A 12,848-nucleotide genomic window follows, 5' to 3' on the forward strand; every position below is an offset into this window, starting at 1 on the left:
AGCGCCCCCCCGGACCGTCCCGGTCCCCCCGCAGCCTGCCCGGGTCCCTCGTCGCCCTCACAGCGGGCACGCGGCGCCCGGACGCGGGGCGGCTCTCGGGAAGGGGGGCTCGGGCGGCCGCGTGCCCCCTGCGGTAAGCGCGCTGCCCCCCGCTGCCGTCGCTGCAGGGCGATGTATTGAGGTGTCGGAGCTGAGGCTCTGCCCCGCTCGCTGCCTCCGAAGTTCGCCCGCACCTTTGTTCCACCCGGTTTAGCCGCAGCAGCGGTGGCGCGGGTGGAGCGGGTGCCCCCGGTGCCGGCTTTGCCCGCGGTTCTGCCCGGGTGACAGCGCCGAGCAGGGCGGTGCGGAGAGGTGCCCGCGGGCGGCGTCCCGGAGAGCTCCTGGCTGCAAACGGCTCGGGAAGCGCTGTCCTGGGGCTGGGTGAACTGCCTTCAGGGGTAACAAAGGAACAGCACCTGACACATCTCAGAGGGGACGTGGCGTTGTGACAGGCTTGCAATCGGAGCTGCGGGCTGGAAGAAAGAGAAAAGTGTAAAAGCGTGTTAGCAAACATAAAAATGAGCCAAGAAGATTCCGGGGGGAGAAGAAATCATAAACGTGAACGTGATGTTCCTCCTGGCTGAGGACTCCAAATGCTTACCACTTGCTGGTGCCACCCTCTCACCCAACCCCAACTTGGAACTTGCCCACCAGGGATCAGTAGAAGGGTGAATGTAATGCCAGGGCAAGGCTGCAAACTAAGAACCGCATGTAACAAATTTAACAGCGTTACTTTACTTCTGTAATTAATTATTAGAATGTAGAGATTTCAGCATAATAACAAACACTTCCCTCTACTCCGGTCTCTCTAAAAAGCCAGGTGATATTTGAAACAGTTCAATCAAACAGTTGAAAACATTTCAGGACTATGTTTCACTGCTAGGTTCTTTTCGGTATTGTTGGTCTTTACCCACAGTTTCAGCATTTGCTTGTCAAGAAAAGCCCCTGACCCAGTTTCACAGTTTATCTGCTGGTGTGTTCATAAAACCTGACTCAGAGGTGTGAAGGTTCGTCAATTCCTAATGGCTTACCATCATATCTTGTGCATTTCAGATCTGTTTCCAAAATGAAACGACCTCTTTAATTAATCTGTTAAGCAAGTGTTTGTTGTGACTTAATGAAGGAATTTATTGTTCATGTTAGCACTGGATACTATTTTTGGGCAGAATTCCTTGCTCAGTTGTACCAGATGCTTGTACCTTCATCTGCGGAGTTCACAACTGCTCCAACTGTTAGGCAACCTGAAAGTCATGCCCTCTCCTTTCATAACAACCTTTTAATGCAAATTTTATTCTGTTGAGACTGATCCACAACAGTGGAAGGTTTCTTTCCCTTCCACTCTTCAACTGTTTTCTCTTGTTTGGTCACAGTGATACATTTGGGTTTGTGTCCAGTGTGAGCAGTGAACACACTCACCTTTGTTTGGCGGAAAACGACGAGAACTGTTTTAAACGCTCATGGGTTTAGATGCTGTATCTGATAGCTCAGGGCTGTCTTTTTTTTTTTTTTTTCCTTCCTGGCAATTTTTATTTATTTATTTATTTATTAGTTCAGGAGCTACCCCAAGCCATGAGAAAATAAAGTGTCAAAAATAGTATCTTATATGTATCAAAAAGTATGATATGTTTTATTTTTTGTTGAATTTTTAGCTTGGAAAAAAACCACCATACTTTATTTTACTGCCCAGTTTTACAAATGTTGCAGAACTAAAGCATTTCACACTTACAACTTTATAACTCCTGCAAAGAAGGAGGAAATATGAAAATAATCTCTGCAAGTACAGCTCTTTCACAGCAAGTACGACTTGCTATGAAATAAGCTGAATAAACTTTCATTGTTTGTAATATTTAAAATTTATCTAAAAATGTAAGCAGAAATTCAGAAATCCTGTCATAGCACTATTTTCCTATTAAAAGAATAGCTTCTAACATTCAACAGCAGTTTTTCCCAAACATTCACAGCTCAGTGTGTAAGGTAACTAAAACATTGCTTGTCAGGAAAAGCTTGCAGTTTAACTACCAGTATGTCAAATGTGTTGGAGATCATTAAATAGAATTTGTTCCAAATAGAAAGCCAGTATGTCATCTAACAGCTAAATACCCTGTTTGTGAGACAAAACTTCTCAGGGGGAGATTTGCTGTTACAGGCTCAAAAGCACCAAATAATTAAAAGTGGAAAAGATGTGAGAATGAGAAAGTGGAACAATGAAAATATAAGGCTGTTCATTAAATTGCTTTACAGTACTCTTAATATTTTCTAAAATTTAACAGAGCTCATAATATCTGCTGAACTGTTTTTTGTATCCCAATAAAACTCTTTAGGTTGGCTTAGTCCACAAACCTTTAATTTAGACATTGGGAACAAATAAGGAAGGAGAGTCTGATGGTTCTTTCTAAATAAAACAACATACTTGAAAAGTACTAACAGGACATACACAAGCTGAACTACTTTAATTCACAGCACAAACAATGTAAGAAATATACCCATACAGCTCTGTCAACACAAGTCCATTCTGTCCTGGATCAACAAACCTCCAGGGGTGCAGAGAAAGTCAGGAATGACACCTCTTAAATCTTCATTTTAGCTGTAGGACTGCCAGGAGATTCAAGCTGTGGCCTAAGTTCTGGCATTTGGGACTTTGGCAGACACTGGGAACTATGCTGAGATTCAGCTCCAAAAGAAGCAAATAAATAAATAAAGAGGGAGACTTTCTGTATAATCCTTTTATCCTCAGATTTTAGGAGAGGTTATGCTTCTTACAAACAATCTGTATGCTTTGAAAAATTACTCAGTCTTCATCCAGAAATTCTTTGTGGCCCCTGGAGGTTCCCCAGCTAAAGAAGATGGTTAGGGCTTCCCAACATTAAGAAGCTTCCACTTGTTCTGTTTGTGATTTCATGCAGGCATTTTACTTTTTTGTCTCTCTGCTATCTTTTTATACAGAAGATGTTCATTGTTTTTAGAGGGAATCATTTTACAGAGGGTTGATATTTTCCTTATATAGGTAGCAGTAGGTGGAGTCTTAGTTTTATGTTTTGATCTTATGGTTTTGGCTGGAATAGTGTTAATTTCCTCTGTAGAGGCTCACACAGTGCTGTGTTTTGGATTTTTGATGAAAATAGCGCTGCTAACACACCGATGTTTAGCTGTTGCAGAGCAGTGCTCACACAGAGCCAAGGACTCTCAGCTGCTCGTGCTGCCCTGCCAGTGAGGGGGCTAGGGGTGCACCAGGAGCTGGGAGGGGACACAGCCAGGACAGGTGGCCCAGACTGGCCAAAGGGACGTCCCACACCCTGTGGCATCGTGCTCAGCAATAACAGCTGGGGTAAGGAAGGAGGAAGGGGGGACGTTCGGAGTGATGGCATTTGTCTTCCCAAGAAGCCGCTACGCGTGTTGGGCCCTGCAGTCCTGGGAGCGGCTGAACACCTGCCTGCCGATGGGAAGCAGCGAATGGATTCCCTGTTTTGTTTTGCTTGCTTGCACAGCTTTTTCTTTATCTGGTCAACTGTCTCTGCGTCACCCCATGAGTTCTCGCACTTCTACCTTTCTGATTCTTGCCCCCATCCCACTTAGGATGAGTGAGCAGCTGGGTGGTGCTCAGCTGCCTTCCAGGGCTAACCTGCAGCAGTATTAACTGTGTAGCAACTGGAGACATACTAAACATCCAACCTTCAGACTTTCCATGCTTCATCTAGTCTCTTCTCCACTGAGTCGTGCCTTCTTTGTCTCTTAACGGCCCTCTGCCCTTTTTTTTTGGATGAAGCCTCTAGCAATAGAAATACATAAACTGCATTGTTACCTGCTACTGGTTTCTTTCTATGTGCGTCACATTGCTGATTGCTAGGACATAACTGTACAAACACTGAATAGTTAAGTCTATCCCAGACCACCTTTCAAAGAGGAATAACTGCTGTATTGGTGTGAGGGCCAGGGGGAGTACCAGAAAACAGAAAACCTCTTCCCGGAGGGTGCTAGGCTGAAAAAACCATCAGCTTACAAAATGCTGTGGACATCCCCTGCCATGGTGGGTTGACCTTGGCCAGCCAGCAGACCCCACCCAGTCGCTCCCTCATGCCCTCCTCAGCAGAACAGGGGGAGAAAAAGAGATGGACAAGCTCTAAAGTGTGTTGAGATACAGACAGTTTTATGAGAAAAGCAAAGCTGCGCGTGGAAGCAAAGCAAATAGGGGGAATTTATTCACTACTTCCAATCAGCAGGCCAATTCCTGAGAGGCAGGGCCTCAGTAGGCATAGTGGTTGATCCAGACGATAAATGCTGTAACCACAACTGTCCCCCCGCCTCCTCCTTTCCCCCAGCTTCTACTCCTGAGCACCACTTTGTGGGGTGTGAAATAGTCCTTTGGTCAGTTCCCTCCAGCCTCCTGCCCACCTGCGGTCAGGGAGGGGAGTGCTGGAGATCCAGCCCCGGTGCTGTGGGAGCACCGCTCCACGATGGCCAGAAGGCTGGTGGTGTGCTCTCACCAGCCCTCGAGCCTCGGAGGCAAAGCACAGCACTGTGTGGGCTGCCAGGCTAACTCCACCGCAGCTTAGTTGGCTTCATGGTGATTCACACAGCAGGAAATACCTTCTTTTTCTTTTGAGGAGTGACAGATCAGTCCTCTGCTTAAGCCTGGTTAGGCTGATAGTATTATTCATGGGTTGGCACCTTATTACAACTGAAATTAAAAATTATCTCTTACTTTGTCTGGCCTTGCTGTGTCCTGTCCTCTGAGTATTGGCAGGCAGTGTTAAAAGGGAAGCTCTGTCATAAGTGAGCCCTTCTAAAAGGCATGGTGTAAGAGCAGATCTTTGACATCAAACTGGAAGGCAGCCTTCTAGAGATGAACGTTATTTCCCTCCTCCCTTTTGGTAGCGGTTGAATATTTGGCTGATATATAGATGGAACGCTGCCTGTACATATCTGTGGGAGGAATGTTTGATTATTTATTTTAAAATGCATTATAATTTGGCAGTGTTATTCAGCCCCAGTTGGTAACCCATTTGTTAATATTATGTCGATGTATGTTGTGAGATACCAGTCACAGCTCTGTGCTAGGCGCAATATAGAAAAGTAAGGAAACAAGGTCCTTTACCCAAGGAGTTTGCTCACATGATCTCTGACAGAAGTGCATTGTGATCTGATTTCACACTGCCTGAAGAAATTTTGTTTTATTCTTTTAAGATTTATCTACCATGTATTAAGTTATCTGAAGAGAGCTAATCTCCCTGTAAACAAAGCAAGGCAACTCTTGTGTGCTTGGTGAGTCCTTCAAGATGTTTGTTTATCGTAAGTGATCAGTTGCAAGCACAGCTTCCATTTACATAGTGTCCTTCATAGCAATGTCATTATGAAGATCATAATGAATATACTTAGAAGCATTTTAAGACTCCATAAATACATAAATACATATGTATTTGTGATTGCCTTGAACAGTAGTATAAGATAGTCTTTTTGTATTAATGAAGGGATTTATCATGGAGTACTCTTTCATATTCAAGCAATTCTTCTTTGCATGAATGACCAGGACATAGAATGAACACTGGCCCTGTCAGTTTAAGGATTTTTATCTTTGTTTTTTATCTATTAGAGATTTGATTGTCTCCCACCCCATATTTTATTTTGTGGTGGATTATCTGTTTTGACAAACATTTACATAATTACCTAAGAAATTCATCATAAAACAAAACAAAAAAAAAAAACAAACAAAAAACAACAGCTAGACTAACCAAGAGAGAATAGCCTTCACAGCATAGTCGGCGCCTGAATCCAGCTTGAAAAAATCAGTGTGGTTCTGTTTAATCATGATTAAAGTTTTTACTGATTTCATAATTTTGTATTTCTTTTTAAGGATCTTGCAAAATTACCTAGCACTTGCTATGCATAAACCAGAGGTCTTGGTTCTGTGTCATTTGATGAAGATATCATCTGATTTGCTTACCAGCAAGGGTAGAGGGATGAGACTTGACATTAAATTCCACTTGCTCAAAGAATACATCTATCAGAAGTCAGGATTCCTGTCACAAGGGACAAGCACTGCAAAGGTTGGAATTGTCATCACTGTTACTATTTTATGACTGACACACAGGCCTGGTTCTGTCACCCCCTTTTACATTGAAGAACATCTTAAGAAAAATTAAAATATATTTTTTTGTAGTGGCATCCATGTAGACAAGAATGTCTGCTTGGGAAGGTGCTGAGGACGTTGTTGCCAAAATTTATTCAAAGTAAAGATAGAATAACTATATTAGGAATATTTGACCACTTGCTTTTGCTTATCATCTGTAAGAAAAATTCCCCCATAGTCTCAGCCCTCCAAAGAGATGAGCTGCAAGTGGAGTAATGATAAAAGAGAAAAAATGGAATATATGGATAGAAAGAGTGAGGGGAAAAACAACGAAGCCATCAAATTCAGAAATTCAGCGGTACTGAGACTGCTATCTCTATATATACATAACTGGTGTTAAAGTAATTTGCTGATTGCTTGTGGTTCTACTTATGTATACATGAGCATCTATCTATTTATATGCATACATATGATATTCATATATTGCGTTGGAAGGGCATTAAGTTTGAAAGTCAGAAAGCCTGAAGTCAAAAGCTGTCTGATACAGTCTTTAATTTTGTGATTGCATGGATCTTAGGACTTATTCATAGCGTAGAAGGGATGAATCCTGCTACTTGCACAATTCTTCAATATTTTGTTTTATTGAATTATTAAAAATATGGCCTCGGGTCTTATTGATTACAGGCTCCTATTAGTCTTCCAGCTGCTGCAGCAATTCAGAAAGAAGTCATAATAAAAACATTCTCCTGGCTATATATCACCAAACCATGATCTGTACCATAAAAAAATAATGTGAGATGGTGAAATTGAAAACTAGATTGCAAATATAGTCAAAATAGAACCATATAGAAACTAAGGTACTAGATTAATCTAAGTTTATTCAGCTGAAAGATACTTTTAACACAGGCAAACTGCTATACTCTTACCAGATTTTCTTCCCAGACATGGAGGAAGCCTTTTTGGTAAAGCTTTAAAAAGAAATCAGCCTGTCTCTCATTTCCTATGTGTAGAAAGCTTCAACCCAAATAGATAATATCAGACAAAGTTCTAAGTGACTGAAAACAACAATTTTAATTGGAAAGTATACAAAACTCTTACTAGAATGGTATTGCCTTTTACTATAATTAAGACATGACTGTGTGAGAGAGAATAGAACCTAGATTTTAGCATTTTGGTTTAGCAGGATAATATTGCTGGAGTGTGTCATTTACAGAAGTCACCCCAGACAACTATTGGTGTGATATTTTTGCCCTACCAGAGCATTTCATGGGTGCTAAAGAAAAATCATTCCAGAATATTATTGAAAATTCTAGTATTTTGTGACCTTTCAAGACCTGAGTCACATTTTAAATCTATTGTGAGGAATTACTCCTAATTTTATAACACTTAAAAATCTAGCAGTCTATAAAGCATTAGATTTTGGTTCTGAACTTTTAAAGTTTTCAGAAATTTCAGGTGGATCCAGATTTTGAATTTCCAGCATTCAACCACTGTAACAGTACACACGTATGGGTGTCTTCAGCAAATATATTAAAATAACATCAAATTTTTGAAATCAAGCACTCAGAGACCATCAAATGTGAAAATTTAGGTTGTCCATTTGATCTTATTTCATTTTCCTGTAAACTGTGATTCATTTTAAAAAATTATTGTCACATAATAATGAATCAGTAATATAGTAACCCAAGCACTAATAAAAGTGAAACAAACACAGTTAAGGTACAGGAGGTGCAGAATTTCAGCCATTATCCACTTTCCTAGTGTAGCCAGGTCTTTATTTGAAAAAAAAGCACTTAGAACAAGTTCTCAGTGAATGGTAGTTTGTATTTATGAAAGAGGAGCATACTAATTCACCTCTGTTGCTGAGTAAAGGTTTCTTCTGTTCAGATACAGGTTATCAGTTCAGAAAGCCTTTCCATTCCAGTTCTCTACAGAGGGTACTGTAGAAGTGCAAGACTCTCTCTTAGTCAGTGGCAACAAAGAAATTCCCCATGGTTCTTCTGCCCTCCTGTTTTTGAGTTTCTGCATGTAACAAGCTCCAGACTGACACTGGTTAGTGTCTTAAAAAGGACAATGTGAGTACCTGAACTTCAGCTGCAAACAAATGCATACAAGGATCCATGTTACAGAATGTCCTCTGAAGATACAGTAATGGGTTGATGAGACTGAACATCCCCAACAAAACAGCTGTTCCTTAGTATGATAAAAGTTTACTAGACAGACATGTTATCAAAGCAAATTTTCTCTAAGAAGGTGAAAAACGAAAAGTAGCTGAGCTTAGCCTTTACAGTGGTTATTACAGAAATTAATAGCTTTTGATCAAGGTGGCCATATGCACTTAAGTCAATTGCTTTGATTTACATAATATTTATCTTTGGTATTTTGGAGATGGTGTTGATTATGTCCCTTATTTTGGATAACCATTGTGCAGAACTTGAGAATGACAGTACAAAGAAATGTATGTCTCTTTTCAGTTCTAGGACTGGTGGAGTGCTGGTAAATACAGATGGCTCCTTTCACCATCCCTCTACAACACTTGACCATAATAATCTACTTTGTCAAACGGAAATAGCCAGAGCACAGAAACATAATGCTCTGTTTTGCTATGTCATCTCTGTCTATTGGAGTTGTTGATAAAATTTGTGTCTGGATAAAGAAAATGTTTTGCTTCTTAGAGTGCTGCAGGAATGTTGAAATATCATCACAAAATGTAAGTGTCTGGAGACCTAATTGCATCCTCACCATATTTGTTGGAAGCCATTTTGCAGAATTTTATAGAGCTTTCTCCTTACACAGGTTTTCACAAATAAAGTAAATTATTCTTATTAATTTTTAATCTGATTTTGCTGTCTTGCCACTGTCTACAGTGTGCATATACCTTCTTTAACAACAAAACCAACAAAAAATACTAAGATATTGGAGCACTCTGTATTATGTTACTTTACAGTATTTTCAAATATAGGTTGCCATACATTATTTGCCAGATGTTCATATCATGGTGTCTCCAAGAGCATATGAGGGTATTCTTGATTCTTGATTGTTGTCATTTATATATATATATACACACATATATACATACATAAGTATACACACACACACTTTTTTTTTTTTTTTTTTTTTTTTTTTAGGAAAAGATTTAGGTTTCATATTCTGGCCCAAAAAGCTGGATCCATGCTGCTTCTGCTTTATGGCATACTGGATAGCTTTATGGATAGCTTTATGGATAGCTGCCAGAGCTTGTGAAAGCTACTTTTCATTACCTTCTTTCCAGGCACATAAAAGCCACTGCCAACTTCAGCAAAATAGTTTTCTCAAAGCCACCAAGACTGAATCTGCAGCCTTCAATGCAAGAGTACCATCCCAGCAAATTAGAACAACAGCTTACAGGGGGCAATAAAGGATAAAAGATTCCAAACAGTGTATGAGAATTTGAACATGCTGTTTCCACACTTAACATTGCTTTCTGAAAAACTGTACAAAACTTCTTAATATTGGAAATGCAAAAAAATATTTTTCTGTGTCCAGCTTTACATGCTGAATATGCAGCCTTCTATTTATTCTTTTTTATCTAATATCATGCAGATCTTTTAACTGTGATCACAGAAAGAAATTGGAAGCATACTCTAAGTTGTAAGAGAGACTGTTTCTTAGGATAGTTATTCCTTTTGTTATATGTGCAACTGTATTACAACTAAGGACATAATCTAATTTACCAAACCATACATTGAACCACTTTCTAGGCAGTTTCCATTCCCTCTTGGTACAGCCACACCTCCATTCACCCATAACTTTTTAACTATTCTGTCACCTTTTTGTACTGAACAGTCATCTTTTTTGTTAAGGGGTGACTTTCTTTATCATGAAATAAATTATTTGGTCAATTTTTCTGCAATAAGGATGACTGGAAAAACGGCTTTATTTTCAGTTTGGAATATGCAGTTTCTGTGGGGCAGGAATGGTTCATTCATAGGTAGCTATTGTGACAGAACATTATTTCCTGTTAGCATCTGTCATGTGCATCCTTATGTCAGTCTAAAAGTAATTTTAGATGGCTACTGATAGTGGTGGCTATAGTGTAAAAAGCCAAGAAGTAGAGGGTGTTTGAAATTAGCTGTCATCACGTAGATATCCCTTGGAGGTTTTTCTAGGAGAATCTTTTTTTATTTAAACAGATTATGAGATTTTGAAAATCACCTGCTGCAAATGTGTAGTAGATTTTTCATGTCTGTTCTTAATAAAATTGTAATGTACCCAGTTAATAAAAAACATATTCATAACACATATTCTCTCTTACTGTCTCTCTCCCACACCCTACCCTAAGAGAGGGAAGAGGAAGAAGGTATAGCAAATAGGTCGATGGAGAGTTAAGTCTTTGAATTTTTCACCTGTCTCCCTGAAAGAGTACACAGCTGCCTTATTTTTTGTTTGAGGATTATACTGAAAAATCAGGTCTTTTTTGGTTAAATTGTCATTTAATGTGTTAGAAAGCCACAAAGCAAGGTCACTCTGATTATTTTCCCAATCTCATTTTAACACAGTTCCTCTCTTTAAAACATTTAAAAATGCTTTTCATGTCAAAATCATCAAATGTAACCCACATACAGGGTGAAATGCTGCTTGTGAAAGTCAGTAAAGTTCACCCAAAGGATTTAACTTAGATGCCTCTTAATGGATGTGCTAAATCATGAAAGAAGACAAAGGTTTTAATCTCTTTCTGACTTGATGTTTTCCTGTTTGTTGTGAGTGTACTGAGGGTAGTTAATGTTTTTGCAATTATACCTAACAGTTGGAGGTGTACTTGACTGAAATGACCCAAATCTTATATAAGTAATTCTGATAATTATCCTGCACTTTTAAAATAAGGCCTGAACTATAATTATTTGTGGGAGGGATATTGCAAGAAATGTTCTGTGTTAGAATAACGCAGATTCTTAGTGTGGCTGTAATGTCCAAGCTGAGCACTGTGTCTTTAAGATACTAGTGTAGGTGTGCCTATTAATATGCATGAAGGAGATAAATGCTTAAGAGAAGACAGACACAGTAAGTATACCTTTTGCACTAATCAAGCATTTGCTTTCAGCAAGTTCTTCACCTAGCAGTCTTTCAACAGTGTAGTAAAAGTGTTATTTAGGTCCCTCTATAGCTTTGAGGGTGCCCCTGACTCTGTGAAGCCTTCAAAAGGATTAGTTGATATGCTGCATCTATAAAAACAATTTCAGTAGCTCAAAGTAAGTCTTGGTGCCAATAATGTTAATGAAACTGCAAAGGAACTGCAAATTTAGAAGTCCTATAAAGTCCAGTGCTGGTCCAGCGATGCAGAAGCTCCTTAAAAAGACATTAAATCAGGCTCTTTAATCTCTCTAATTGGTGCTTTTGAGTACAGAAGAATACATGAACCCTGCTGTGTTCTAAAAGCAGTAGGATGTCTTCACTAGCTGGTAAGACCTAGTGAATGCCTAGACTTCTCAGACTACCAGCCTCCTCTACTAAATAATGATGCAGTGACGTTACCTTTCACTGCTGCTTGTCAGTGCTGGTTTGCTATTAAACAGCGCTTGGCTACACCTGTCCTGGATCAGCTCTGCCTTCCATGGCTGTAAGGTCCCACTCCTAGGCACTGCTAAATATCCCATCTATGAAATGAGGGATGAAACCCAGGACTCATCAGAAAATGAGGGCTTCACTACCAGGATTCCTCTCAAGAACCATCAAGCATCTCCTCACAGAGTCAGGTGGGGACTTTTACAAACTGACGGCTGGTTACTTAAACTCAGATACTACAACTTAGAAAGCCTAGAGGTTAACTTCAAGATCTTTAAACTTAGAGTGATGACTATATCACAAAATGTACAGCTCTGATGTGTCCTATTTCTTTCAAAACCATAAAAGACTGGCTCCTTGGCTACACTAAATCTGTATGGTTTCCCTAAAATGCATGAGGCATTTTGGCAGCCAAGTTGCTATTCATTTAGCATTATTTTTAAATAAAATCTGTACAGCTCCTGCTTTCTAACTACAACTTTTATCCCAATCTCACTTTCAGCTGCTATATGCATTCTCTTCAGAGTGTGACTTCTGTAGTGATAATGTATGTGTACATTCAGAAAACTCAGGGATATTACCATCTCCCATCTCTTTCGCCTTCTGTGGAAAAGGGAGCAAGATAAACACGTGAGTGAGTTCCAACCTTATCTTGTCTGTGATTACTCCTGCTTTAATTTCTAAGCATTTTTTTGTTGCCTTAACAGGAATTTTTTGTTGATGTTATTTTTAGTTGTGTTAGTAACTCAAAGAAGAAAAGTCGGTTATATTTTAAAAATCTCCCCCCCCTGCCCCCCATTTTTTTAAAGTAGTTTATCTTGGTTAAGGTAAATTGTGAATGAAAGGGAGAGAGATATCAAACAAAATCTTACCAAAACAATTTTAAAATGTCTGGATGTCTTCTCGGGTGTTTGTTCAGAATTTCTCAAAAAACTTCTAATGACTGCAGCAACTGACTTTTACTAGAGTTAGCATGAAAACAAAGTAAGGTAAGCGGGAAGCCAGTAAGATTTCTGTACTTCAGTGGGTTTGGATGAGGATTTACCTTGTTCTGTTGCTCATTCGTTGTCAGCAGGTTCACATTGCAATAGCCTGTAGGCTGAAGCTGTTTTACAAAGTTAACAGATACAGGGGTGTCTGAGTGCCTTCTGTGAAGACTAATTATACTTCTGGAAACATTCATTTTAAGGGGTCTTTTCTATAT

The 12,848-nt window shown here is 39.6% G+C and overlaps 1 long non-coding RNA gene across 2 annotated transcripts; it reads left to right on the plus strand.

Annotated features, from left to right (window-relative positions):
• The first annotated feature begins 3 nt into the window (after positions 1 to 3).
• LOC125182491 (uncharacterized) lies at positions 4 to 12,284 on the plus strand. 2 transcript variants are annotated; one of them, XR_010832391.1, is made up of 4 exons: positions 4 to 133; positions 5,888 to 6,080; positions 8,578 to 8,813; positions 12,147 to 12,284. It is a non-coding gene; the product is annotated as an uncharacterized lncRNA (long non-coding RNA). The 2 variants fall into 2 exon arrangements; XR_010832390.1 differs by lacking the exon at positions 4 to 133 and adding an exon at positions 518 to 649.
• Positions 12,285 to 12,848: the final 564 nt, after the last annotated feature.

This window comes from Anser cygnoides, chromosome 6 (genome assembly GCF_040182565.1).
Source record: "Anser cygnoides isolate HZ-2024a breed goose chromosome 6, Taihu_goose_T2T_genome, whole genome shotgun sequence".
Taxonomy (NCBI): domain Eukaryota; kingdom Metazoa; phylum Chordata; class Aves; order Anseriformes; family Anatidae; genus Anser; species Anser cygnoides.